Source organism: Mus musculus, chromosome 16 (assembly GCF_000001635.26).
Source record: "Mus musculus strain C57BL/6J chromosome 16, GRCm38.p6 C57BL/6J".
NCBI classification, from domain to species: Eukaryota; Metazoa; Chordata; class Mammalia; order Rodentia; family Muridae; genus Mus; species Mus musculus.
In genome coordinates, this window is record NC_000082.6 from 38,840,924 (window position 1) to 38,867,974 (window position 27,051).

Below are 27,051 nucleotides of genomic sequence, written 5' to 3' on the forward strand. Positions count from 1 at the left end.
CCTGATTTTAGTGGGATTGCTTCCAGCTTCTCTCCATTTACTTTGATGTTGGCTACTGGTTTGCTGTAGATTGCTTTTATCATGTTTAGGTATGGGCCTTGAATTCCTGATCTTTCCAGAACTTTTATCATGAATGGGTGTTGGATCTTGTCAAATGCTTTTTCTGCATCCAACGAGATGATCATGTGGTTTTTGTCTTTGAGTTTGTTTATATAGTGGATTACATTGATGGATTTTCGTATATTAAACCATCCCTGCATTCCTGGAATAAAACCTACTTGGTCAGGATGGATGATTGCTTTAATGTGTTCTTGGATTCGGTTAGCGAGAATTTTATTGAGAATTTTTGCATCGATATTCATAAGAGAAATTGGTCTGAAGTTCTCTATATTTGTTGGATCTTTCTGTGGTTTAGGTATCAGAGTAATAGTGGCTTCATAAAATGAGTTGGGTAGAGTACTTTCTACTTCTATCTTGTGAAAAAGTTTGTGCAGAACTGGAATTAGGTCTTCTTTGAAGGTCTGATAGAACTCTGCACTAAACCCATCTGGTCCTGGGCTTTTTTTGGCTGGGAGACTATTTATAACTGCTTCTATTTCTTTAGGGGATATGGGACTGTTTAGAAGGTCAACTTGATCCTGATTCAACTTTGGTACCTGGTATCTGTCCAGAAATTTGTCCATTTCGTCCAGGTTTTCCAGTTTTGTTGAGTATAGCCTTTTGTAGAAGGATCTGATGTTGTTTTGGATTTCTTCAGGATCTGTTGTTATGTCTCCCTTTTCAGTTCTGATTTTGTTAATTAGGGTTTTGTCTCTGTGCCCTCTAGTGAGTCTAGCTAAGGGTTTATCTATCTTGTTGATTTTCTCAAAGAACCAACTCCTCGTTTGGTTAATTCTTTGAATAGTTCTTCTTGTTTCCACTTGGTTGATTTCACCCCTGAGTTTGATTATTTCCTGCCGTCTACTCCTCTTGGGTGAATTTGCTTCCTTTTTTTCTAGAGCTTTTAGATGTGTTGTCAAGCTGCTAGTATGTGCTCTCTCCCGTTTCTTCATGGAGGCACTCAGAGCTATGAGTTTCCCTCTTAGAAATGCTTTCATTGTGTCCCAAAGGTTTGGGTACGTTGTGGCTTCATTTTCATTAAACTCTAAAAAGTCTTTAATTTCTTTCTTTATTCCTTCCTTGACCAAGGTATCATTGAGAAGAGTGTTGTTCAGTTTCCATGTGAGTGTTGGCTTTCTGTTATTTTTTTTGTTATTGAAGGTCAGCCTTAGTGCATGGTGATCTGATAGGATACATGGGACAATTTCAATATTTTTGAATCTGTTGAGGCCTGTTTTGTGACCTATTATGTGGTCAATTTTGGAGAAGGTACCATGAGGTGCTGAGAAGAAGGTATATCCTTTTGTTTTAGGATAAAATGTTCTGTAGATATCTGTCAGATCCATTTGTTTCATCACTTCTGTTAGTTTCAGTGTGTCCCTGTTTAGTTTCTGTTTCCATGATCTGTCCATTGGTGAAAGTGGTGTGTTGAAGTCTCCCACTATTATTGTGTGAGGTGCAATGTGTGCTTTGAGCTTTACTAAAGTTTCTTTAATGAATGTGGCTGCCCTTGTATTTGGCGCACAGATATTCAGAATTGAGAGTTCCTCTTGGAGGATTTTACCTTTGATGAGAACAAAGTGCCCCTCCTTGTCTTTTTTGATGACTTTGGGTTGGAAGTCAATCTTATCAGATATTAGGATGGCTACTCCAGCTTGTTTCTTCATACCATTTGCTTGGAAAATTGTTTTCCAGCCTTTTATTCTGAGGTAGTGTCTATCTTTTTCTCTGAGATGTGTCTCCTGTAAACAGCAAAATGTTGGGTCTTGTTTGTGTAGCCAGTTTGTTAGTCTATGTCTTTTTATTGGGGAGTTGAGACCATTGATGTTAAGAGATATTAAGGAAAAGTAATTGTTGCTTCCTGTTATTTTTGTTGTTAAAGTTGGCATTCTGTTCTTGTGGCTGTCTTCTTTTAGGTTTGTTGAGGGATTACCTTCTTGTTTTTTCTAGGGCATTGTTCCCGTTCTTGTATTGGTTTTTTTCTGTTATTAACCTTTGAAGGGCTGGATTCGTGGAGAGATAATGTGTGAATTTGGTTTTGTCGTGGAATACTTTGGTTTCTCCATCTATGGTAATTGAGAGTTTGGCTGGGTATAGTAGCCTGGGCTGGAATTTGTGTTCTCTTAGTGTCTGTATAACATCTGTCCAGGCTCTTCTGGCTTTCATAGTCTCTGGTGAAAAATCTGGTGTAATTCTGATAGGCTTGCCTTTGTATGTTACTTGACCTTTTTCCCTTACCGCTTTTAGTATTCTATCTTTATTTAGTGCATTTGTTGTTCTGATTATTATGTGTCGGGAGGAATTTCTTTTCTGGTCTAGTCTATTTGGAGTTCTGTAGGCTTCTTGTATGTTCATAGGTATCTCTTTCTTTATATTTGGGAAGTTTTCTTCAATAATTTTGTTGAAGATGTTTGCTGGTCCTTTGAGTTGAAAATCTTCATTCTCATCCACTCCTATTATCCGTAGGTTTGGTCTTCTCATTGTGTCCTGGATTTCCTGGATATTTTGAGTTAGGATCTTTTTGCATTTTCCATTTTCTTTGATTGTTGTGCCGATGTTCTCTATGGAATCTTCTGCACCTGAGATTCTCTCTTCCATCTCTTGTATTCTGTTGCTAATGCTCAAATCTATGGTTCCAGATTTCTTTCCTAGGGTTTCTATCTCCAGTGTTGCCTCACTTTGAGTTTTCTTTATTGTGTCTACTTCCCTTTTTAGGTCTAGTATGGTTTTGTTCATTTCCATCACCTGTTTGTATGTTTTTTCCTCTTTTTCTGTAAGGACTTCTACCTGTTTGATTGTGTTTTCCTGTTTTTCTTTAAGGACTTGTAACTCTTTAGTAGTGTTCTCCTGTATTTCTTTAAGTGATTTATTAAAGTCCTTCTTGATGTCCTCTACCATCATCATGAGATATGCTTTTAAATCTAGGTCTAGGTTTTCGGGTGTGTTGGGGTGCCCTGGACTGGGCGAAGTGGGAGTGCTGGGTTCTGATGATGGTGAGTGGTCTTGGTTCCTGTTAGTAGGATTCCTACGTTTACCTTTCGCCATCTGGTAATCTCTGGAGTTAATAGTTATAGTTGACTCTGTTTAGAGATTGTTCTTCTGGTGATTCTGTTACCGTCTCTCAGCAGACTTGGGAGACAGATTCTCTCCTCTGAGTTTCAGTGCTCAGAGCACTCTCTGCTGGCAAGCTCTCTTACAGGGAAGGTGCGCAGATATCTTGTTTTTGGACCTCCTCCTGGTCGAAGAAGAAGGCCCAAAACAGGGCCTCTCTCAGAAGCTGTGTTGCTTTGGCAGTTCCCAGAAGCTGTCAGCTTCTGTGGTGCAGACTCTCACCTGTGCAGACTAAAATCCTAAGTTCCAGGGAGTCCTGGAACCAAGATGGTGACCGCTGCTCCTGAGTCTGAGGCCGTCTCCCGAGCCAGGCGGACACCTGTCCTCTGGTCCGGACGGTGGCCGGCTGTCTGTGGCCCGCCAAGAGTGCTGCCTCAGCGGCTCTGTGCTTCTGCCCGTCCCAGAAGCTGTCCGGTTCTCTGGCGCACCCTCTAACCTGTTCAGACTAATTTCCTAAGTTCTGCTGAGTCCCAGAACCAAGATGGCGACCGCTGCTGCTGAGGCTGAGGCCGTCTCCCGAGCCAGGCGGACACCTGTCCTCTGGTCCGGATGGTGGCCGGTTGTCTGCAGCCCGCCCAGGCTGCTGCCTCAGCGGCTCTGTGCTTCCGCCCGTCCCAGAAGCTGTCCGGTTCTCTGGCGCACCCTCTGACCTGTTCAGACTAATTTCCTAAGTTCTGCTGAGTCCCGGAACCAAGATGGCGACCTCTTTCTTTCTTTCTTTCTTTCTTTCTTTCTTTCTTTCTTTCTTTCTTTCTTTCTTTCTTTCTTTCTTTCTTTCTTTCTTTCTTTCTTTTAGACTTGCCTTGGTCATGGTGTCTGTTCACAGCAGTAAAACCCTAACTAAGACATACGGATTCTTTGTGTAAGACCCAATGAGCCTTATGTCTGGGATGTCCCACTCACAGAAACACAGAGATGGAGATCGATGCAATAAGCATGAGGTTTATTGATCTCCTGCAATGGGGCAGAGGCAACTCTGAATCTCCTAGGCACACATTTTTTTTATACAGTTTAAGGGTATGGTTTAAGCCCATTGTTGGCCCAAGCTGACCTTTTCATTCCCCCCTTTAGAAATGGTAACTAACCTCTCCCTAAGCAACATTGCTGGCCCTGGGTGAGGTTAGGTCTTAGTCACCAGAAGAGGGAACTGAAACATTCTTGGTCATTATCTGCACCTGCCTTGTGATCGATCGATCGATCGATCGATCGGGACTTTCTTGTAAAGCTTGTTTTGCAGGGTCATTCCTGGAAGGTCCCCAGCATGCTATTCTAACAAGGTCTTTCAGCGGTCATCTTATGTTCTCTAAGGTTACACATTCTCACATTTGCCTACATGTATATATGTAGCATGTGCATGCAGTACCCTCAGGGGCCAGAAGAGTCAGTGCAGCCCCCTGGAACTGGAATTACAGATGACTATAAGCCACCATGTGAGTGCTGAGAATTCAACGCAACTCTTCTCCAAGAACAGCAAGTGCTCTTAACCACTTAGCCATCTCTCCAGCTATATGGTGTAGTCTAATTCTAACCTGTGTTCATTGATTTTGAGTTTGGGTATATATACCTTTATATGAGGGGAAGTCCTCCACTGATATTGTCTCAGGAGCTATCTGGCTTTTTATTCCCATTAGTATTTGTTTAGCTAAACCAAGAGCTCCAATATTTACTGAATATCTATTTGCTGAAGTGGTAACTTCTAGTTTCTTTGAAAAGTCGGTTACATCAAATGATGTTTTGTTGGGGCAGGCACAGGTGAACAGATATTTTGATATAGCAAACATGTGAAAGGATCTGGGATGAAGGAGTATAAATATGACCCCACAGACAGTGGGAGATGAGCATTGAGCATTGGTTTGGTTTGCTCCGACTCACTATTCTTTGGTAACAACATGCATGTATTAGTTCATATTACATAGCGTTGTACATAGGGTTCAACTTGTGGTGATGTCACCTGTGCCTTTCCCCCAGACTTGAGCTGGCTAAACAGATCTCCAAAGACTGGAGCCCAGAACCTGACTTTGCTACATTACATCTTCCTGGTCTGGGACTTGAGCAGACTGCCCGTTGAGCTGCTGAGAGCTTGTTTTTGTAACAGAATCCACCTGAGACAAAGGATGGACCTTTGGGATTTCCCCCATATATTCAGAGTTAAAAAATTAAACATTGAGCCTTGATTGGAGAACTTGTTCTTGGCTGGTTATTTCTCTCATCTGCCCATCCTATTCCATCCCCAGCTCTCCTTCCAGGTGTACCCAGTTCTCCATGACTGCTGGACGGCTACAGGCAGCACCCAAATGAGGGGCTTGGACACAGGGAGACCAACTGAGGGTCGCTGTCTTCAGTGGAACTCCACAAAAAATGGTAGGAGTTATGTATCCCACACGGTGGTAAGCACCATACAGCATTAATGTTAGCACTATAAATTTCATCTTTTGATGGCTGTTGATCGCAAGGGTGCAAAAAGGATATGGGCCAGACTGAGTCAGCATTGGCCCAATGCTGATATCAGCTAGGGATGACAGTGTGTTGGGATGGGGAATTTTATATAGGCAATTGCCTGCAGCCTTCAAGAGCTGCTTCAGGAGAGAGGAGTAGGGTGTAAAATAAAATAAAATAAAATGAGTAAAAAACAAACAACAACAACAAAATCTAGATGCTAGATAAACAAATGACAAGAGAGAGGGAGAGAGGGAGGGAGGGAGGAAGTGAGAGAGAGAGAGAGAGAGAGAGAGAGAGAGAGAGAGAGAGAGAGAGAGAGAGAGAGAGAGAAGGAAAATAGGTTCGTATTTGTGGTTATTGTTGAGAGATGCTTGGGAGCTCCTGAGTCTTTACTGGTGGTTTTTATGGTTGGTTAGCTTGTTTGTTCTCTTCTTTCTCTCCTATGGGTATTGGGGTCTGCTGGTTAGGCGCAATAGATTCCTTCCTTTCTCCCCTTGTGGATCTATTCCTTATGAAATGCATTCTTTCCTGTGCTCTCAGGATGGAAACTGTCTTTTTTTCCTCTGCATAAAGTATTTCTTTAAGAGTTTTCAGAAGTCCTAACTTGGTTGCCAGGACTTAGTTTGTGCCCATCTTGAGATGTCCTCATTTCAACATCAATTTTAATAGGTAGCTTTGCTAGATGTAGCAACAACAAATCAGAAGGCATCTGTTCCGAGGCTTGAAGTACACAGTTCCCTTCTTTCCTCATTTTGGACAGCTGGTGAGAAAGCCGAGGTTGCTCTGTTGTGTTTGCCTTTGCAGGTGAGTTGGGACCTTGCCCCTTTGACATTGTTTCTTGGTTTGTATTTGACATCATGATTCTAATATGTCATGGAGGGGTTCTTCTTAGTCATGTATATATTTATGGTTATAAATGCATTTAATGTTTGTATTACCATCTCTTTAGATTTGGGAAATTTTGCTATAACTTAACTGAATAGACTCTTGATGCCTATAATTTTTTTTATCTCAGCAGCTTCTCCTAGTCTATGAATTCTTTGGTTTGTTTTCTTGATAGTATCCCAGGATGCTTAGACACCGTGCCTTTGCTTATTTGTGTTTTTTAAATTATTGGTACTTAGATAATATTTTTACCTTGTTCTCCATTTCTGTTCTTCTGTTTGTTTGTTTTGTTCTCAGTAGAATGTATTTGTGATATTTTTTCCTGTTTTCCAAACATTTCTCTTTTTTCCACAATTTTCTAATTTCATTGCTGATGTTCTCCATGTTGCTGACATTTTCATCCACGTTGCTGATTTTCTTGTGTATTTTTCTAACTTTTTCCCGCTTCTTACTTTTCCAGGTCCTGAATTAAACTACCTGTAAACCTTTCAAGGTCTTTGCCATGTTTAACTTCTAAAATCTTCACCTGTCATATTTTCCTATTTTAGTTTAAGCTCAGTCACTGAAGAGTTATGATCTTGGAAAGAGTCATGTCTCTCACATTTTTCAAAATCCTCTTGTGTTTCTGTGATGTGATTCGTGCATATGTTGGTTCCATATTTCTTCTTTTCTTTGGGGCTATCTTAGTGAGAAGCTCACTTTATTTTATGTATATGAGGACACTGTCACCGTCACTGTCTTCAGACGCACCATAAGAGGGCATCAGATCCCATTTCAGATGGTTGTGAGACACCATGTGGCTACTGGGAATTGAACTCAGAATCTTTGGAAAAGCAGTCAGTGCTCATAACTGCTGAGCCATGTCTCCAACTCTTGATGGCTCAACTGAAGAGATATATCCTTATAACACCAACAGCATCAAAACAAAGAAGACAGAGAAATACACATCACTAACTAGCAAGCAGAAGGCAGAACAGGGGAGAACTAAGATAGAATATGCTATAAATTTTAATTAATTAGGAGAAAGTAGAAATACTATGGGACATGGACGAAAGGCCACAGTGGAAAGGGGAAGATAAACTCAAAGTGAGCTTAAAGAAATGAAATGAAGAATAGCGGAGGTGGGTGGGGTGGGGGAGGAGAAGCAAATGATGGCATTAAAGAGAAAAGGATAAAAATTGGGAAAGAAAAAAAAAAAAAAGGAGCCGGGCGTGGTGGCGCATGCCTTTAATCCCAGCACTCGGGAGGCAGAGGCAGGCGGATTTCTGAATTCGAGGCCAGCCTGGTCTACACAGTGAGTTCCAGGACAGCCAGGGCTACACAGAGAAACCCTGTCTCGGGGGGAAAAAGAAAAAAGGGAAAAATTTAGATTCCAATAATGAAGTTCAAAACAAAATTAGAAAGCTGCAAGAAGGTAAAGGGAAAATTAAAATGAGAGTTAAAACATGAACTGAAACAAACTCAACCCCAAGGAGAAAAGAACAAGTCAACAGAACCCAAAATCAAGTCAGGTAAACTCCAAATTCTACTGAAATAGGGAAGAGGAGAAGAGAGGGGGGGGAAGAAACATAGTGGACTCAAAAGAAAAGAGAGAGAGCGAGTGGGAGGGGGAGAGGAAGGGGGAGAGAGGGAAAGAGATTGCCCAGTAGAGAAAAAAATGTACAAACAAAATAATATGAAAACAATAAAATGATTGAAAATAATACAGTGAAAATATACTAAAAGTCTAAGAAAAAGAGGCTCGGGATACAGTTCATTGCCTGCCCAGCACGCATAAAGCTTTGTGTACTGTATAAATGACATGGTGGATCATGCAGTTCCAAGCATTTGGGAAGCAGAGGATCAGAATTTCAGATTATTCTCAGCAAGTGCGTGTCAACTTCCAGACCACCGTTCTGTGAGGCTCTGTCTCAAATAAAACAAACAAACAAACAAACAAACAAAACAAAAAACAAAAAACATGAGGGATTGGGGGCGGGGTGGGGTGGGGTGGGGTGTAGAAGTGAAAAAAAATCTGAAAATGTTGAAAACGCTTTTTGGGGTCCTTGAGTATTGGGTTAGCAAGTGTTGAACTCGTGACTCTTGTTTATTTTATTTCTTACATTTGCGTATGCTGGTGTTCAACCTGTTTTAGACAGATGCTTGGTGCCTGTCAGAGCATTCTTCACTTTAAGCAGATTCCTTTTTGTTTACCAGTGGCTTGTTTACCAGTGGTCTTTGCAGTCTGTGCGTAGCCTGGATTACCTCATTCTCCAGAGACTCCTCCTACTCGCTGTGCCTCTTGGGAAGGCTACTGCTCTAGCTGAGTGTGGGTCTGTGTCTTCCTATTGTGTTGGGAGTGTGGGCAGCAACTGCAGCACAGTGCAGGTGATACATCTGTCTTCATACTTGTCTTTTTAATTACAAAGCTACTTTTAATACTTTGTGTGCCCCACAGGAATAAAGAACAGTGGGAAGGGGTAATTCACTCGCCTCCAGGAGTGGCCCAGGAGGAGAGAGGCTACCTGAGGAGGAGAAGGAAACACAAAAGGTACCCACTGCAGACTGGGAGAAAGAGGATGCCATCGGTGCTGGGACCTGTAATACAGCATGGTGGGACTGGCTCCAGGCCCATAAGCAATGGGCAAGAGAGTTAGACGTGAAGCCACAGAGCTATTTGGGTTCATCCTTCATTGCCCCTTTCGGCTTCTGCTGCTGCTGCATGATCTCTAAGGCCCTCTGCTTGCAAGCAGCTGCAGTTTCCCTTGAGTCCCTCCGCTTCTTCACATTCTTGGAGAAGGGAGGTTCAGTAGGGGGAAGGTTGGTTACCATTGGTTACTGACGGCAGTGGCTCCAACTTGCCTCAGATGAGCTCCCTCATTTGGGCTTGTGTTCATACTTTTAAGGCCCTCTTTGATCTCCCTGTTGCCGAGATGCCGCTGTGGATGCTGATGTTGTCCACGAACTAGAACGTCAGAGTTTTCAGGCTCTGCAGCGAAGACTGGTAGGCTCGCTTGCTAGGTCTGCTGACTCCGAGACTCAAAGAGTTATTATCTAACTTGTTCCTTATTTGATGAACTATGCTCCTAGACACTGAGTGTGGGGCATATCACAGCCTGCACCCAGCCAGTTTCTTGCCACTTTTGATCTTCCTATGATCATCGCTATCCCCCCCCCACCCCCCCACCCCCCCACCCCCCGCCTACTTTTCAGTTTCAAGCAACAGGGTCTCTGTCAAAACAGCACCTGGCCCCTGTCCTCCTAGTTGTATAGAGAAATAAAATGAGGTTTCTGGCCAGTGCTAACCCAAGCATTTGTCTCATCAAAATTCACAATGAACATGAGGTTAGTGTGGGCTGTGGGCTTCTCCTGCATCTCTTCCCTAGAACTGTGGTAGCTTACCTTTCTTCTGATTGCTCTCCATGCCAGCACTGGGGGCCGTACTGCTTGAGCCATTTCACCTTGCTGCTTGCTTACCTGTCACCCCTGTTTCACTCTGTGATTTAGATGTCCTGTCCCCATCTTGACGCTCATCCTCTCTTGGGATGAACAGTTTCTATTCTGCCATCTTACCTGGAGGACATCTATATAGACTTTGAAGCTGGACCACTGGTGAGATAATCTGACAGCCACCATCACAGAGATAGGGCAGAGAAGAGTTCCTGAGTCTCGTTCACTTGAGCTTTGGCATAAGAGAACGTCACCCAGGGTGCTTGTCACCAGACAGAATAGCAGAAGGGTTGTGTGGGCTGCAGCTTTTGTAATCACCAAAAGTGAGTTAGCCCCCTACCGCCAACTCTCTCCCACTTCCAGTTCCTAGGAGATATCAATGGCTTATCAAGGAAGTGACCTGTTAGGACGGCCAGGAGCCACCGGGACCCAAGCTTTCCTCGTGTGCTTGTGGGATATATCTGGTAGGCACAGGAACTCATGGGTCTTTGCTGGCACCAAGACAACTCTTGAACATTGAGGTCCGCCCCAGACCCTGTTCTTATGGGTATTGTTTGCTCGAGTGCGGATACAGGTCTGGTCCTTTGAGACATTGCTTATTACTTCTGACTTCTTAGAATTTTAAAATTTATCTTCACAGTACATGAAGATAGAAATAGTTTTCACTATTTCCTTCCCGCCTCTCTTTAAAAACTGTTTTCCACTGTGTATATTCATTGTGGTACTGTTGCATATGGACATTTTCATGCAAATACTGTATGTTGAGTGCTTTCCCAGCAAACACCCCTACCATCTCCTCTCTTACTCTCCTTTGTCCACTATACAGTTTCATGTACATATTCATGTCATATGTGCCTACTCATTTTGTGTATATAATATGTAAGGGCCACAAATAGGAGAAAACAGATACTATTTGTCTTTATGAGACTGGCTTAGTTCTCTGGTTGCATCCATTTTCTTGCAAACAACACCACTTTGTTCTTTATGGCTGGAAAAAGTCTGTCCATTGTACATGTACTCATGTTTTCCTTATCTATTCCTCTATCGAAGGACACCCAGGCTAGTCTATAACCCAACTGTTGTGACTCATGTTGTAGCCAACACTGATGCATAAGAGTCTCTGTGAGATGTTGACTTGGAGGCCTGTGAATGGAGATCTAGAAGTCAAGGTAGTATGGAATATCTATGTGGTTTTTGGGAAGTGTTAATATTGATTGCCATAGTAACTGGATGACCTACAGTCCCATAAACAGTGTGTCTCTCCTTATATCTATATCACTAAAGGCATCTGTTATGTGTCAATGGGATAAACCCTCACACCCCAGAGCTCCCAGGGACTGGACCACCAGCCAAAGACTACACATGGAGGGACCCATGGCTCCAGCTGTGTATGTGGCAGAGGATGGCCTTGTTGGATATCAATGGGAGGAGTGGCCCTTGGTCCTGTGGGGGTTCAATGCCCCAGTGTAAGGGAATGTCAGGGTGGGAAGGCAGAAGTGGGTGGTGGGTGGAGAAGCACCCTCATAGAGACGGGGAGGGGAGATGGGATAGGGGGTTTCTGGAGGGTAGACCAGGAAAGGGGATAATATTTTAAATGTAAATAAAGAAAATATCCAATAAAAAAATCTGTTATTTTCTTAATGACTGACATTCTAATTAGGATGGAATCTCAGGGTAGTCTTTTCATTTTTTAATTAAAAATTTTATTATTTTTAAAATTATAATTACATCATTTCCCTCTTCCCTTCACTCCCTCAAACCTCTTCCATGTACCCTGACTCACTCCTTCTCAAATGTATGGCCTCATTTTCTTGAATTGTAACATATTTCTTTTTCTTGTTATTGTAACATATGTGTATAAATGCATACCTATTCAAATGTGGCCTTCAGAGTCCATTTGCCTGTGTGTATTTGACTTTCCAGCAGGTCATTTGGAATTCGACATCCAGTTAGAGGGCTTGTTCCTGGGAACAACCAACTTTCCCCCTCTTAGCAATCTTTAGTTGTTGCCTGGAGTTCTCTATGTAGGGGTGGGGTCCTATGAGATTTCTCCCTTTTACAATGGCATGTCTACTAATGTCATTCATTGTTCAGGTCTTTTTAGGCAGCCATGTACCCTCTCCCAGCCTTGAGCAGGTGATTTAGACCTTGTTTCTGCCACAGCTGGCTAGCCCAGCTAGGGTGGAGTCTTCCAACCTAGGTAAAGTCTATTGTCCAGCCATCTTCAGCTTCCTCCAAGACACCACTACCTGCTGAGAGGCTGAACCTGTTTTCCTGACAAATCAAGTTCTGGTGTAGTGTGGGGGGGTGGTCTTCCCCCCTTTTTAAGTTCAGACTCAAAAAGTAAACATTGGGCCTTGATCAGAAACTTTGTCTTGGTCTCATTCTTCTCTCATTGTCTCTCCCATACAACCCCAGCTTTTCTTTCAGGAACCCAGTTCATGTAGCCACTGGTGGCTACACAGCCATATTGTTGAGGTATTATGGGCATAGATTCCCCTTCACTTCTAGGAGATACAGTGTCACAGTAGGTTTCCTGATCCTCTGGCTCTTCTGATCTCTCTACCTCTCTTCCCTGATCTTGCCCGAACCTCAGGTGCAAGAATTATGTTTTAGATCTATGCACTGGGTCTTGGCAGTCCATGAGCCATTGGTCTTTGTACTTTGATCAGTTGTGGTTTTCTGTAATAGTCTCCATCTGATGCAAAGAGAAGTTTCTTTGATGAGGGGTGAGAACTATATTTATCTGTAGGAATAAGGGGATATAGAATGTAAGGGATTGTGCTGGTTTAGTAAAATGGTGATAGTATGTTCTTCTGCAAGATTCATGCCATCATTAGCCCTGGGAATTGGGTAGGTTTCTAGTACCAGGCCCATTAAGTTGGACAGCTGCTGGTTACTACCAAGATATGAATATCACTATTGCACCTTTAGGGATATCTTGCTGAGTTCACTGTGTAGCTCAAAGACATCACTGCTGGGCAGGACTAGTATTGCCTTTTCTCTCTTGGCATCATGTAATTACCTTTTGGTACTGTGAAAGCTAGTCTTCAAGGAGGAGGCTTTCAGATCAAATCTAGCTTGAGTACTATGTATGAAGACCTTTCAGCAATAGGGCTTTACCTTCAACCAAGGGCGATGACAATAGCTTAAAATTGTTTGGAGATCTCTTGGACTCCTCTGACCAACAATTTGAAAGGAGAGTTCTCATTCCTAGAACTGGGGTTGGATTGCTTCCGTTATTTTTCGAGTGGCTTACGCTGATGTTTTTAAGTGTTTTCTGCTCCTTTTCCTCAAAGTGTTCAAGAGCTTCAGATCTTTGATCTATTTGATGTTGATTTTGTTTTGCACAGGGTGAGAGAAAAGGATTTAGTTTCCTGTGGAAATCTAGTTTCCCTGCTGGTTATTGAGAAGGTTGTCTATTCTCTAGTGTATTGTTTTGACATCTTTGTCAAAAATTGGGTCATTGTAGCTTGTATGGGTTTATATCTAATCTGTTCTGTTGACTTTATGTCTATTTGTGTGCCAGATCCTGTGGCTTTGGCCTTGTAATCTAACTTGGAAGCAGGCATGACATTAAAATCTAGCATTGGCTTTTTTCTTTTCCTTCTTAAGATCAAGTTGGCATTAGTCTTGATCCCTCTTTTCTTTTTCTCCTTTCTCATCTTTTTGTGTCTCTGGCCACAGTCTTAACTTTCCTTATTCTCTCTCTCTCTCTCTCTCTCTCTCTCTCTCTCTCTCTCTCTCTCTCTCTCTCTCTTCCCTTCCCTTCCCTTCCCTTCCCTTCCCTTCCCTTCCCTTCCCTTCCCTTCCCTTCCCTTCCCTTCCCTTCCCTTCCCTTCCCTTCCCTTCCCTTCCCTTCCCTTCCCTTCCCTTCCCTTCCCTTCCCTTCCCTTCCCTTCCCTTCCCTTCCCAATTTTAGCCACTTGAATATCATCTTTTTTGTGTAATTAATCTAATGAAAACTTGTCAAAATTTTCTCTCACAAGAATCAATTTAATATTTTCTCTTCTCTATTTTTATAATTTTTCTAATCCTTAGTACTTATTATTTATCCCTTGTGTGTGTAGTTTTTCTCTTTATATATTCTTACAGAAGAATTTAGGTTATCAGCACTTGGGTTGTCAAGATATATTTTTTCTTCTATATATTACTCTTACACATTGTTTGCTTAATTCTCTCTACAGTTAGAATCATCTCAAAGTATTTCCCAAATCCATCCTCACCTTTTTCCTGCTTTTTTTCTTGTTATTAGCCCCTAATTTAATTTCACTGTAGCTTATGAATATACTTTGGTATTTTACTTAAATCCCAAACTATCAACATTGCAACAAAGAATCAGTATGCTAAAATAATTCTTAAGATAATCTATACTTATATTAAGTGCTCACAATCTGTTGGGTGATTTCTTTCTTTCTTTCTTTTTTTTTTAAAGATGTATGTATTTTTTGTATATGAGTACAGCATTGCTCTCTTCAGACACACAAGAGGGCATCAGACCCCATTACAGATGGTTATGAGCCACCAGGTGGTTGCTGGGAATTGAACTCAGGACCTCAAGAAGAGCAGTCGGTGCTCTTAACCACTGAGCCATCTCTTCAGCCCATGAGTGATTTCTTTATAGGACATTTCTAGAGTTCACAACCAAATATGGCCAGTGCCTCCTTTGTGGGACACACTCCTTTAAAACCTGTTGTTTGTTTTATAGTCAAACATATGATGTATCTCGGGGATGTTCATGTGCATTTAAAAAGCATATTTTGTTATAATTCTGAACCATGTATGCAAGGAGGATTTCCTACAAGCACAAGGGCTTGTTTGTTTTTTCCTGTAATTGGTGTCTTCAGTGTAGCAAGACAGATGGGACCCTGCTGGTCAAGGGAGAACTAACTGTAAGGCCAATCTCCAAGGGAAGAAGAGTGCAATGCCATCACGTGGAGTTATTTAGCTAACACTCCTATTTCTGATAACGCCTCTCAGTACTTCAAACAGTGATATATGGAGGGAGATGGGGGGGGGTGCTTAGGCCACCAAAGGTGATGTTTCAATTAATTATCTCTGTTCTTGGGAGATGAGTTCTAACACAGTTCAGTTAAAATTAATTTAAATCTAAAATCTGTGCTAGAACACGTGCTGTGTGTCAGACAATATCCACAGTATAGGAAATAGCTCTTAAACTTCATAGCTTGCATATTCTAAAAAAGGGCTTTAATATGAAAGGTAAAGGATTCTATTCTGAAGTGTGAAAAGGTATGATGGGATGGTTGTGGGTGGAGCTTGATGGTAGAGTGCTTGTGTGCATCACACTCCGGTTTCTGTCCCTAGCGTGGGGGAGGAAGGAGAGAGAAAAGAGGGGATGTGACCGAAGCAGTGTAAACAGTTACCAGGCAACATTTAAATCCCTCAGAGATCTTAAGATTGTAAGTGTAGGATGAGAAATAGGTCGAACCCTGAGTGACACATATTTCATTATCCTGCCTTCTGGGTTTGGAATGTGAGTGCTCACCCCAAAAATCCAGAAAAGAATGATGGCTTGCCAGAACTGGACCGGACACAGGGAGGGTCGGGTAAGGAGTGACAGTTCCTTTGCATAGCACTGTGACTACAATGAACAGTCATGTTCTGCACATTTGGAAGTGTCCAGAAGAGAGGATTTTTGAACATTGCACCTCGGAGACAAGGTAAATGTTTGAGACAGTGGGCATGCCGTGATCCTGCTTTGATCACTGCAAAATGCATCCATGCACGGAAACCATATTACATATATTTGCCCAATTGGTGTCAAATGGAAAATAAACAAAAGTGAAATAAAACAAGTCTTACAAACTTACAGTCAAAGGTAACTTTTAGATTTTTTTATTACAATTTAAATATGAACTGTGAAGTTATACATTTTTGATCTCCCTCTGTTTCCTTGTTGATAAATGTAAAGTTTCTAAGTAGTAGCAGACAGTAGAATAACTTTGTCCTTTAAGCACGTGTGCCAAACAGTTTAATGCCGAGACTTCTCCAACCCTGTGATCTATGTTTTCTTGGCTCCCACGTGCTCTTAGATGCTTAGACTCGAAACCTCAGAGACCTGTTCGTTCTCTCACACTCCTTCTCCAGACTTACTCACTTTGGCATCAGTCAGCTGCCGAGAGACTTGGTTTTTCCTCCTGAGACAACCTCTCTCTTTCCGGATTGCCATTATAGCTACAGTTCTGATCCTCATGTCTGGGCTGTGTCATGGCCCCTCTAACCGACCCCTTTAGCTTTCAACTTAACCTTATAGATTATAATTTTTCTCTAAAGTCATTGTGATTCCTTATAAATTTTCAACAACTTTCAAAGCTGACAAAGTCTGGGTTTGATATGGGTTTTAGTGGCCCTCCTCCTGGTTCTAACTAGGTTATACATAGATTGCTTTTCTGAACACGCTTGCTGCTGTAGCCGTTCCTGGTTAGACCTTTCCCGGAAGTTGGTGCTATACTTTTGTAATCCAGAGTTCCACTTCTGTCTTCTCCAAAGACACCTTTACTTATTACACATTACCTACCCTTCCAGAGCCCACTCACTTTCCGCCTACTCTAGCAAGCATTTGCACTGTAAACCTTCCTTCTCTGCAGTCTCTACAGCTGTATTGATATAGTGGCATTCTGACAGATCACTGCCTGTTGTCTTATACAGCAGCACACATGGCCCTGGGTTTTCTTATTTATATGTAAAGACTGTCTGTTTGTGTTGTTTTATTCCAACCAACCTTCCCTTTTCCGAGTTTTGAAGCTCCTGAGGACTCAGAAATATGTTTGGATTGAATTAAAGGTTCTTTGGGACCCCACTGTGGGCATCTAAGTGACATAAAATTGGGATATAGCGCAGGATTAACTATGCGCGTCTTTGTGAGAATGGAACCCGAGTACCCTCGACACTTGTTGCATTTCTAAACGACATTCTCCACCTGCAGCTGTTTTTCGACTTTCACGTGGCTTATTTAAAAATTGGAAGCCCCGCGTGGTGGCACACGCCTTTAATCGCAGCACTGCCTGCCCAGCAGAAGCAGGCAAGCAGATTTCTGAGTTCGAGGCCAGCCTGGTCTACAAAGTGAGTTCCAGGACAGCCAGGGATACACAGAGAAACCCTGTCTTGAAAAAAACAAAACAAAAAAAAAGGTTATCATTGATGCAAAATGTGCAATGTTAAACATTGTTCCAGAGTATCCCTCAGAACTAGATTCTGAATACAAATAAGTTGTTGTCTGAGACATTAATGTAAAGGTTGAAAAAAAAACCTGAAAAAGGTATGAAAAAGGCAACTGTTTGGGTTACACTTACGAGGTAACGCTGTTTTGATTTTCAGAAATAACTTACCATTCTTATTTATTCTTTGGTAATTGTATGTATGCCAACACTGTTCACCGCTTTGTATCCACTAGAGGGCAGCAAAGATTCACAATTGGATAACTTTTTTTTTTTTTTTTTTGAATATAGTTTCCAAGCACACTTGGACGAAATACATTTGCCAATAATTATAAAACACTTTCTAGCTTTCTGATAAACTGTGAACTGTGAAGTAAGCTAAAGCGATATATTTTCTCTTAGTAAAGTGCTCTGTGTTTCACTGAAGAGCAGGGCTCCTGCCTTGGGCTTTCAAACTCACCTCCTGTTTCATCCATCCACACGGCAAACATGTGTTAGGCTCTGTTCCATGCTGGGAGCTGTGCAGTCCTTATCAGACACAGTTTTTGCTCCAAAGAACTCTGTCTTATGGCAAGTCACGTCCACACTAAAAGCAGGGCAATATACTTGTAGAAGACACAATACATTGTACAGCGTGGCTATTTCCTGTTGTATTATTATTTCACTACTCACAATAGCTATAAGAGGTAAGAATTCATATTCCCATATTCCTGGATGGAAAATAGATCACAGGGGTCAAATGTGTAGCACAATACATAAGTAAAGAGGCTGATGTTAGAACTTGGACAGTGCCGATAGAGCACTCTACCACCACATCACACTGTGACCCACGCAAACTATGCTCTCAAAGAGCAAGAATGAAACCCACCATCTCTGAAGCATTCCCTTTTTAGCCCTGTTTTACAGTATCAGTAAAGGCACTCTCTTTCTGACTTAGATTCTAAACAGTTGGAGAAATAAAAGAGGGGAAACGAAGCCCAAATTTTACCTTTGCTACTGAGAGACTTTTAAGATTTGGGGCATGGGCTTTGATCTGTTAAAGCAACTTGCCTGCTCGTCCAGGGTTCCAGCATGAAGAGGCTTCATCCTCAAACCTCATGTAGCACTTCCTCCTAGTAAAGGGCTGTCCCTGTCCCTGGAGGAGGAGAGGAGCGAGCAAGCCTATTTGTAACTCGCCCCTGGGAAGGAGGGGGACTGAAAGACAAGCACACCCAGTTTATTCTTCCCAAATCTACCTGTCAGATATGCCACTGTCTCCTCCGAGCTGAGAGAAGCCAGAGAAGTTGCTTCTTAGGGAGGAAAAAAATCTTCAAGTGATCGAGGTACATCTATCAGAAGGTGCCTGGTGGCTGTGCTTCTGTCTTTCACAAACATGTCTGTACCAGAAAAGATTTGAGGCTGCTAGTGGGTCATCTCTATTATTTGGGTTTTGTGGTTTGCGGGAATATGCTATATGATTTAACTTTTACATAAACGTCTTGTGTTTTTGCTTTTGACTTTGCTATCTAGTTGTTTGGGTTTTGTTGGTTTTGTTTTAATTTTCATTTTTTCTGATTCAGTAGAGATTCTAAAACCTGGGAGAACTCTGTTTGCACAGCCCATCTTTCTGGCATCTAACTCTTTCATCATTAGCTTGGCTGGCACACCCCCTACCACACTCTGTATCCAATGAGAAAAATTTCCAGGATGCTCCAGCTTTATACGAACAGCCCTTAAAGCCTCGTAAGATTATTTTCTGATTGTATTTAGACAGCCTTCTGGTCCTAATTTTATTTCTCTCTCAGAAGGTGATCATGTTGATTAGCTGATGAATAAATGCCCTTGGATATTCTATCTCTCGCTATGAATTATTTATTTATCCACTTCACGTTAACCCTTCTTTGGGTCTTGCTGTTTATGTCAGAAACTATGAGTCAGCGCACAAGAGTCAAGGGTACTGAATGAGTTGTAGACTCTGAGCCAGAGGACCTCCCAGTCGTTCAGAACCACCCTTCTCTCATAAGATGTCGGACCCCAGAAAACGACCACCGCTAAAGACAAGAAACCTGGGTTTTAACTATCAAGGCCGCGGACATGTTGAGTCAGCTTCTTGGGGGTTAAAGGAATAAAGTGCTGCTGCTGAGTTCCAAGTTTGGGGGAAAAAGAGATGAGTGCTTAGAGATGACTAACAATAAGTGAAAGAACCTGAGAAAAAAATGGAGCAAGAAGATGAACAGAGAGTGGAAGAGAGACAATGGAGAATGACCTGAGAGATGCAGAACATCTCAGCCTGGGGCTTCATCAAGGGCCTCAGACAGCGGGTGGCACGATGCACCTCGTTCTTTGAATCTTTGTGCAGTCAATCACTGTACCTTCTCAGCAGCCAAGTGGCACAAACAACATTGCCATAAAAATTAGTACGTAAAAAAAAAATACACAAATCCTAAACTTCCTAGATAATACTTTTAGCAGGAAAAAAATCATTAATGTATTGATAGACTTTGGTCTGCAGGGAAACAAACAGTTAAAGTGGGATAAAAAGCAAGTGCCACCCTAGGTATGGTCTGACATCCCTTAAAGATGCAAATTAAGCGGAGACTCTGAAATGCTACTTAGGAAAGTTACAATTAGCCGCAGTAATAATTGTGCTCTTTGGTTCTTGCTTTGTTTTACAGTGACTCTAATTAAAGGCCTAGTGATGTCGGAAAGTCACATTAATTATTCATCTGCAAACATTTACATAGACTTCCCTGTTCCCCTTCAATAAATTATCAACTTCACATCTCCATAATTTAATCAAAATGACTAAAAATATACCATCTCAAGCAACGGCTCCTCCTCGCTGGTCTTTGTCTCTTCAGTGTTATTTGTGAGGAGAGAAGACCTCCGACTTTTAACAAGAAAGGAGAGAAGAGAAAGCTGGCTCTGGAAAATTGTGGAGACAGTACTTGCTTTTTTTCCCACACTGTCATATTGATTGGTAGAAGGCTGTAGTTTGCAAATGTCTAATTTTTTTTTTTCTTGAGCAAGATGAGAGGTGCCACAGAATTGTGTTATTATTAAAACCTGAATGCTGCTGTGAGTATTAATAGAAACAGAATAGTTAAGAATACAGGGACAAGGCTCCCCATGGTGATTCCTTATGAGGGGAACTGAAGCTTCAACAGCTTTGCATTGAGAACCCGCAAAAATGGAAAGAAGTTCCCAGGGTTTACATGTGAGGCAGCAGGTCGAGAGAGTCTTAGCAAAGCTAGGAATTCAATTTAAGTGGGGAAGAATCTTATTACATGTTGGAACATCTTCTGGGTATATGCCCAGGAGTCCTGGGTATAGCTGGGTCCTCAGATAGTACTATGTCCAATTTTCTGAGGAGCCACCAAACTGATTTCCAGAGTGGTTGTACCAGTTTGCAATCCCACCAACAATGGAGGAGTGTTCCTGGAGCAAATATGGAGCTAAAGTGTAGAGCAGAGACTGAAGGAAAGACCATCCAGAGACTGTCCCACTTGGGGATTCATCCCATAAACAGTTACCAAAGCCAGACACAGTTGTAGATGCCAAGAAGTGCATGCTGAAAGGATCCTGATATGGCTGTCTCCTAAGAGGCCCTGCCAGAGCCTTACAAATATGGAGGCAGATGCTCACAGCCAACCATTGGACTGAGCTTGGGGTCCCTAATAGAGGAGTTAGAGAAGGGACTGAAGGGATTTGCAAGCCCATAGGAAGAACAATATCAACCAACTAGACCTTCTAGAGCTCCCAGGGACTAAGCCATCAAACAAAGAGTACACATGGCTCCAGCTGCATATATAGCAGAGGATGGCCTTGTCATGCATCAATGGGAGGAGAGGTCCTTGGTCCTATGAAGGCTTGATAGATGCCTCAGAGTAGGGGAATCAAGGGTGGGGAAGTGGAAGTGGGTGGGTGGAGGAACACCCTCATAGAAGCAGGGGGAGGGAGGATGGGATAGGGGGTTTCCGGGAGGAGGGGAAACCAGGAAAGGGGATAACATTTGAAATGTGAATAAAGAAAATATCCAATAAAAAAAAGTAAAAAAAAAAGAGAAAGAATCTAAGGAAACAAATGTTCAATTCAATGGATTAAGTAGTTACTTAGTTGGTCTATAACTCTTAAACATGAGCTGGCATCCAGGCAGTCAAACCCAAGGACTCCTGACCCGAAGGGTGGTAATGGGGAAAATGCACACTTTGGAGGCAGCTGTACTCAAGCTCAAATCTCAATTTTGATTTTCAATAGTTTCTGACCTGTTTTAAAAGTCTTATTAAACTTGATAATGTTCTTGGTTGAGGATCATTGACTGCAAGGTACAGTGGCCTCTTCAGAATAAATACAGTGAGCTTGCTGTAAGGAACACAAGAGCCAGGCATTGTGGAGAAGGACAGACTGCAGACAGCTTTCCATCTTTGCAAGTGTTCTAGAGCATCTTAATTCTGATTCCTGTAAAAAAAATTGTATTTTCTGAAGGGTTGCAAAACTAGCTAACTAGCTAGCTAACTAACTAACAAAAAAAAATCTTGTGTTTATAATTCAAAAGACTTAAAACTCTTTAAATGGTAATACTCCCCAGTTGACTTAGAATCCCAGCCCACTCTCTCAAAAGTCTGTTTTGGGGACAGAAATCAACAAGTGGGTCCTAGAATCCATACAAATATCCCAGAGACCCAGGATAACCAATGAAACCCTGAAAAAGAGAGTGCCCTAATGGATTTCACAGTTTCCTATAAAGTTATAAGGACCAAGCTGGAGTGGATCTGGCATGGAGACAGACATTTAAAATGTGCACATACATGTGGTCTAATTCTTTATCAAGCTGCCAAATGTTAGCTAGAGAAAGAATAGTCTTTAAAGAGAGCCTCTCACAGCTGGGATAGCACCATGCACAGCAATGGCACTAGACTCCTATGCCACAACACATGCAAAGATTAACCTGTGGATAAGGGTCCTATCTCAGAAAGTAAAAGCTCTAAAACTCAGGTCAAGAAGTCCATGTTCTCATGAACTCAGATTAGAGGGTGCTTCTTCTCCCCAGCTTTTCTCTTTTCTCCTCCTCCCTCTTGTTTCTTTCAGTTATTGAATAGCCAAGGATGGCCTTGAACTTTTAACTACAACACCAAAAGTGCAGGCATCAAAAGAAATAATAGATAAGTTGTCTACACCAGGACTAAAAGTATTTGTGGGTTGTTTTGTGTTCCTATAGACTGAATTCTAGTCTCCATGCTTACTGAGCATACGTACTACCTGAGTCACACTCCCTTTCAACTACATCAACAGATAGTATGGAGCAAATGAAAAGATAACCCACAATACATGGGGAGATTATTTGCAAATCATTTAGCTGATAAGGCCCGATATCCAGAATATATCAAGAGTTGCTGTGACTACATATGATAAAAGGACCTGGAAAGACAACCCAATTAAAAATTTGGCAAAGGACAGGAATAAGATAACAATAATAATAATGATAATGATAACAATAATAATAATAATAATAATAATTTCTCCAAAGATGTGGAAACTTCCAGAAAGTATTTTAAAAGATGCCCAGTGTCATAGGAATCAGGATAAGGGAAAGTTAAAGCCATAGAGAAACATCACCTAGGCCAGGAAAGCTACAACCAGGGTGGTTCTAAGTGGCTTCGGAAGATGGAGAGATGAGAACTCTTACACATGACTAGTGGAATGTGAGATAGGACTGTTGTTTTAGCTTAGTCTGGCACAGAGTGTGTTCTTTTAGTGTGAAGTGTCCTATGAAGCCAACTCTATAAATAAAATAGGTTAGTGGTTATCTGGGGATAAGAGGTAGTTCGAGAAAGGCAAGTGACTGCCGATGAATGTGAGGTTAATTTGGGGGCGAGGAAAATGTTCTGATTCATTGTGGTGACAGTCGTACAACTCTACAAATATGGTCAAGCCCGTTTGTCATACATTTTAATTGAATGTATCATGATGGTTGAAGAGTATCTTAATACAACTTTTTAAAAAAAAATAAAATCTTCTGACTTATGACTGCATAGGGTAGGGCTTTTTCATGCTGTGAATGGTTAGTGCTAATTATCGACTTGACTGGCTCTAGAATTACCTGGGAGATCAGTCTGTGGGGGATTATCTTGATTAATTGATGTAGAAAGATAGGACCACCAACTACCAAAAGTACCTACCCAGATTCTCTTTTATTGTGTGGTTTTACTTCTTATAAGATGGAAAGAGCCATGCTTGTACTTAGCACCTGCTGCAGTTCCTCAAAGCACAGTCATCCAGGAGAGCAGCGTGACAGAGCTTGTGCTACTCAAATTGGTCTTGACGTGTCTGTATGTCTTGGGATCGTAAGAATTCTCCCAGGCTTATGGACTTGACAACATGTTAAACTCATTTTTCTCTCAACATCTTCCAGGCCAGGGAAAGTTTCCTCCTCCCAGAGAACTGTGAAATGACAGTGATGAACTGGAAGTCGTGGAGTGACTCACTGTGATTGTGAGCCTCTCGGGCGGGCTTCATGTCCATGGACAGCTGAAGCCCATAGGGTGGGGTTTCTCCTCACTATAACCTAGTGTTGGAACACAAAATGCCTCTCTTAAAACAGTGAAATATCTATGTGCACAAAAGCCTAGCAAATGACAAGGCAGTCTATGGGAAATGCTGTGTAAATTCTGTAGCCTCAGTTTTGAAGTTCTGATAGAAAGTGCAACTATTTAATTCACGTCATTGAATTTGACTTTGATAGTAAGATTAAAGTTAACCAGATAGTGTGCAGTTTTGCTCAGCTTCATTGATGACAGAAAACAGATTATGGCACCAATTGCTCTGTCAGAACCATATATGGAGAAATCTGTATCCCTCATAAGTTTTTTTAAAAATTTATTTACATTTCAAGTATTACCCCCTAACCCAGTTTTCCCCCTCCCAGAAATCCCTTATCCCATCCCCCTACCCCCTGCTTCCACCCACCCTCCCACCCACTCTCGCTTTCCCACCCTCAATTCCCCTACACTGGGGCATATATTGAGCTTTTATAAGACCAAGGACCTTTCCTTCCATTGATGCCTGACAAGGCAGTCCTTTTCTGCATAAGCAGCTGGGGCCATGTGTAGTCCTTGGTTACATCCTGTATAACTTATCACAGTATAAAATCTACTTAGTAGCTTTAAGTGTCATATGTCAAATTATACCAAACATTTACAGTAGCCAAATAATTAAGGGGCTACTGTGGAGGCTTTTATATTCATGGCTTTTTTTTAAAAGATTGTATTTAATTGTTTTTACTTAGGTGTATGTGCATGTGCATGTGTGTATCCACAGAGGAAGGTGTCAGATCTTGAGCTGAAGTAACAGGTGCTTGTGAGCTGCTAGACTTGGGTGCTGGGAACTGAACTGTGGTTCTTCATGAGTATAGCCAGCATCCTTAACTGCTGAGCCTCATCATGGCTCATTCCTAATGGCTACTTTAAGACCCCAAACCACTTAATACAATAGACATGAATGGAAAGAGGACTGGATTTGAGTGGATTTGTATCAAGCTTCCCATTATTAGCACAATAATGTCCTGTGTCCTTTGGATATATCACTACCCTTTAAACAGCTAGCAGACTAGTTCCATGAACTTCTAAATCATCAAACGGTATGATAAAGTATAGATTATATTATATTATTATAGTAGATATATACACACACATAATGGCTGACACAAATAAGATGACTTTTAAACAATAGCAATGTGTGTCTGAACTCACCTTTGGGATACAGATGTTTGCTTATTCTTAGAGCCCAGGTCACATTACTGTGTCCACACCAACTTTTCTAGCTCTCTCTATGACTTTGACAATGTAATGGTGATGGGGCTTTGAGTTTCCTTTATCTCTTCAGACCTTAATGGCAGCAATCATCTCATAGATCAAGTGCATTACCAGGAGACTGTAAGTAGGGGACAATTTCATTGTGACATACATAAGATCCATCATTCAATGTAAGGATTTTCTGTGGTTAGAAGCTAGTGAGGAGTCATCGTCACCCATGTGTCCTCCATTCTGGGGTGAGGGGAAAGTATGTGGGTTCACTGTTGGGCATGCCCATTGGGTGCTGGGCTTTAGGGAAGTGGCAAGACACCAATCAGGGATTCACAAAATGCAGTGTGAGATGTAGGAAGCCAAAGCCAGTATTACTCCTGAGAATCTAGTTGCCACTAGAAAGCCACACAGAGAAGTCAGAAACTAAGTACTGGGGGTCCACAGGGCTTTGGACTGGAATGTGGCCAGGGCCATTGGGGGCCCTCAGGCTGAGCCCTGGGCTGGGGCTGGGAGCTCCAGTTTAGCTCATCTGTGAAGGTAGCAGCAGTTGTATGGAAGTACAGAGAGGCCTTCTATGAAAGACTTAGGTAATGTGGCTCTGTGTGCAAAGACCTTCTCCATGCTCCCCAACAGTAGTTTGGAGGAAGAGACAGTCCTTGGTTCCAAACTGTTTATTGATTGTTCATTGTGGAAAATGGATGCATACCAACTTCTCAGAGTGAACCAGAGATTAAATACCTTTTGTAGGGAGGAATGCCTAGGAAGGGAAACTTATTGCTAAACCCTCAGGGCCTCTAGGGACCTCATTAGCATGGAGAACTCTGTTCTGGGCTACATTACTGATGTGGGGAGTGTGACACACATGTGTTCCAGGCCAGGAACCTGGTAGGGATCAGGGAGGCACCTACCATCTTAGTTGTGTGTACCCAAGTTTCCAGGGTCTCAGACCTGCTACCTTATCAAATTTCCTGGTAAGCTCTTCTGCAGTCAGAGCCCTGCAAGAAAACTAGGCACCTCGACCCTGATTTGGGCCTTTCTGTAGTTAGCTGGTTCTGCTTTCAGTATTTCACTATCTAAGAATTGAAGTGGAAGTTTCTGGATCGAAGTGTTTGAGAACACATATTAAAAGTAGGTTTAAAAAAAACCTAAGCCTACAGGTGGTGCCCAATGTGGTTTAGGCATAACGGGTAATTCTTCTCTGAATGTGGTAGAAGAAAGGTCAGGTTATGAGGGGCTAGCAAAGTTCTTTACGGAGGATGGCAAAATATGGCCCTGGGTGGTCTTCTACCTTGTTCCTGGAAGGTTTTCTTCGTCTTCTTTTTTTTTTTTTTTTCTCCTTTTGGTTTTGTTTCATGGTTTTCACATATATGCACTTGAAAAAGATTAGGGGGAAAGTTGAAAATTGTCTTATGTTAGAGAAGATTGCAGAGTTGGCTAAGCATGTAGAGAGTTTGTGAATAGAGGGAGAAGCACTTGGGAAGCAAAAGGAGCCAGTGGGAAGAGAGAAACAGGGTTCAGGCTTGGTGTCTGAGAATGGGAATGTACCATACAATTAAATAGGGGAGCAACATAGTCTAGAAGGTAAACTGCTGGCTAGCCCTGCTCCATGCACTTTCACTGCTGGGTGACCAGAGCACCTCCATGAAACTAGGTGCCTGGAAGAACAGGAAATTATACAGGTAGGTGCAACTGGATAGTGATCAGTCGAGTGCACTACCAGAGGATTTGTTTGGGTCTACACAGGCACTTTCACCCTTCTCAGTCTTTGTACAGCATATGCCTGATAATGAAAGTCCTGACTATAATGAGCTGACCCAGCATTCAATAGGAATGCTAGATCTAAAGCATCTTAAAGAGGCTATAATATTGTATGGATAGCACTCTCCATTTGTTAAAAAAATGTTAAATACTTGGGATACGAAAAATAGGGTTATTCCCCAAGATTGGAAGGGACTATTTTAGAATCTGGGCAACCATTACGATAGTTATCATGGTGGAGGCATGAAACCACAAAAATAGAACAACAGAATATAGTGGGCAGGGTGGGGGGGATGTTACTAAAGACCAACTGCTTGGTGAAGGGCATTATGCTGATTTATAAGAACAAATCTGATCTGATGATGGCAAAA

General features: G+C 42.0%; 1 long non-coding RNA gene across 6 annotated transcripts in view; it reads left to right on the plus strand.

Moving 5' to 3' along the window:
- The window catches only part of Gm15802, a 46,850-nt gene that overhangs the window by 12,060 nt on the left and 7,739 nt on the right, over window positions 1–27,051 (plus strand). For 2 of the 6 annotated variants that reach the window (XR_876079.1, XR_876074.1), the window contains exons 3-4: window positions 5,445–5,571; window positions 8,972–9,682. This is a non-coding gene — a long non-coding RNA (predicted gene 15802). Of the gene's footprint in view, window positions 1–5,444; window positions 5,572–8,971; window positions 9,683–10,020; window positions 10,586–27,051 lie in introns of those variants that run through there. The other 4 variants (XR_876077.1, XR_876075.1, XR_876076.1 and 1 more) reach the window with 4 other exon arrangements.